The 2,922-nt window shown below is 36.8% G+C and overlaps 1 non-coding gene across 1 annotated transcript; it reads right to left on the reverse strand.

Moving 5' to 3' along the window:
• Window positions 1-1,417: 1,417 nt before the first annotated feature.
• LOC128284936 (small nucleolar RNA R71) lies at window positions 1,418-1,524 on the reverse strand. The gene has a single exon (XR_008275354.1). It is a non-coding gene; the product is annotated as a small nucleolar RNA R71 (small nucleolar RNA).
• Between the last annotated feature and the right edge of the window lie 1,398 nt (window positions 1,525-2,922).

Raw genomic sequence — 2,922 nt, forward strand, 5'->3', positions numbered from 1 at the left:
ATTATTATCTGAATTGTATGATAAATATTTAACTTGTTCTTAATTATGATTTCTTAATTCTTGTTTTGATATTCTAGGATATTGATTCAAGTTAAGCTCTCATTCAGAGGAGGAATAGACCCTGTCTAAGAGTAAATTTGTCATAATTAAGCGGAGTTGATTGCACGCTTAGAGATAACGTGATAAGATTTTGCTGGATTAGGGTGAAACCTAATAGGGGAATCCATAAATTGAGTTAATGCAATTCTAGGGTGTTAATTAGAAAGAGATTTCAATTATTCAACCTAGGGTTAGACGTTATTAGTCTCGAGAGAAATAATAATATAACTTAGGGATTTCTACGGATCAAGTCAAATGAATAAATCGTCTGATTCCTAGTCAAAATTACAAGTGAACTCTAGGTGGATTTTTCCTTAGGTATTGTCTTAAATCAATCAAATTTTCCCTAGTTTCCTTTCTGTGCATTCTTATTTTAGTAATCAGTTTAGATAACCAAAGCTCTCAATTTTTAGGCTAGATAATAAAAAGAAAGTAAATACTAGTACTCGTAGTTCCTTTGGGTTTGACAATCCAGTCTTGCTGAACTATACTATTGTTCGATTGGTACATTTGCCTTAATCGTGATAATAAGTTAGTCTTAAGAATGTTTCATTGATAAATCTTTAAAACCTGTCACGAATATCACGTATCAAGTTTTTGGCACCGTTGCCGGGGAACTAGGATATTAGGAACACTCGATTTTTATTACTTTAGCCATTTTACTTTTATTGCAATTTAAAGTTTTCTTTTCTTTTCTAATTCTTCATTTATTTTCTTTTAACACGTTTTTCTAGTTTATGACCAGAAGAAACTCGTTAGGACCACTACTTTTTTACGGTGAGATCGATTGCATAGTTCGCAGAGGCAGACGAGAAATAAGGCGAAGCCTAAGATACACAGAGGACGGGCAAGAGGATGATACTTCAACCACAACCGAGGAGATGGCTAAAAACCAAGAAAATCTGCTACCTCCTGCGATTGCTGCTAATCCAGTAAATCAGAATCCTGCTCCACGCACTATGTATGATTATGCTAAACCTAATTTAACAGGAACTGAGTCAAGTATAGTTAGACCTACTATTGCTACAAATAATTTTGAACTGAAACCTAGCACAATTCAAATGATACAACATTTTGTTCAGTTTGATGGTTTGCAGGACAAGGATCCTAACGCTCACTTGGCAAATTTCCTAGAATTTTGTGATACATTTAAAATTAATGGTGTTTCTGATGACACCATTCGCCTTCGATTATTTCCCTTTTCCTTAAGGAATAAGGCTAAAAAATGGTTGAGCCCGTTAGCATAAGGGCAATCACTACTTGGGAGCAAATGACCAAAAAGTTTTTATTAAAATATTTTTCGCCGGCTAAAACAGTCAAATTATGTAATGATATCTCCTCTTTTGTGCAGATGGATTTAGAAACACTCTACGATGCATGGGAGAGATACAAGGACCTTTTCTGAAGATGCCCTCACCATAGGTTACCGCTCTGGCTATAAGTTCAAACGTTTCACAACGGCCTGAATCCTTCGACTCGGTAGATGATTGACGCAGCCGCTGGTGGAACTATCAACAATAAGACACCTGAGGCCGCTTACGAATTTATTGAGGAGATGTCACTGAATAACTATTAGTGGCAAGTTATGAGGACAAAGCTGAAAAAGGCAGCCGGTGTTTTCAACCTCGATGCAGTTACTATGCTATCTAGCCAAGTAGAACTCTTAAATAAAAAGATTGACGGTTTGTGTGGTTCTACTCAGGTACATCTAGAGATAAGGTGCGATTCGAATGGAGGAGGAGCATGCACAGAATATCAACCCTTCAACCCTAGTATCAAGGAGGAACAAGTCCAATATATGGGTAACATTAAATCTAGACCCCAAAATAACCCGTATAATAACACTTATAATGCAGGTTGGAGGAACCATCCCAATTTCTCGAGTAGCGATCAAGGAAATCAAAGGCCACAACTGTAACACCCCAAACCCGGGCCGGACGTTATGGCTGAATTCGTCATGTCACATTGAAGTGTTTTATCGAAAATCGTGATTTCATTAAAAAACCCTTCTTAAAATAAAAGAAAAATCTTAATAGAAAAAAACTCCTTTCAATCACTTGTTTGAAACATGAGATTTGATGAAAACAAGTCGATTAAAAATTTTGTTGCGGAAACGTAGAAAAGACATACCATAGTTTAAGAAACCATGTTCAACTTCTTATAGTTACATCACATAGAAATAATAACCCAGATAACAACAAAATGGAAGCCCTATTACAATCTGATTGAATAGTACTTAATAAAATAAAAACTTATATGCTTTTTTTTAAAAAAAAACAAGTCCAAATTATCTTGCCAGCTGGCCACCTAGAGTCCCTCTGAATATCGAACCTTCTACTGAGCATCACTTGAAAATAAAATAAAAGAGAGGGGTGAGTTTTCGCAAACTCAGTGTGTACAACCCTCGTCGAAAAACAAGCATTCAAAAAATCATCATACAACAAACATGCAATACAATCCCATCCCAATAATCCATCCGCTACACACCAGCTTCATCCTCCGTCACACCATGTGGGGATATAAATATCGACCCACCTAGCCCACACACCAATGGTAGCCCGGTTGTGGAACTACCTTCATTTACATATTGGGCTTTAAAAGCTGTCGGTGGATCCACGATTGTCAAGTAGCCATGCGATCCTCAAATACTTCCACCGTTCCATAGTTCCCACCCGATATGCTACCTAAGCAGAACATCATATGTATGCATGTCACCTCCATAAAACTTACATCCATAAAACTTACATTCAACACCTAGGGGTATTTTGGTCATATTCTCCCTTAGGGGCATTTCGGTAATTTTCCCTTAATTATGGTTTTCAT

Source organism: Gossypium arboreum, chromosome 11 (genome assembly GCF_025698485.1).
Source record: "Gossypium arboreum isolate Shixiya-1 chromosome 11, ASM2569848v2, whole genome shotgun sequence".
NCBI classification, from domain to species: domain Eukaryota; kingdom Viridiplantae; phylum Streptophyta; class Magnoliopsida; order Malvales; family Malvaceae; genus Gossypium; species Gossypium arboreum.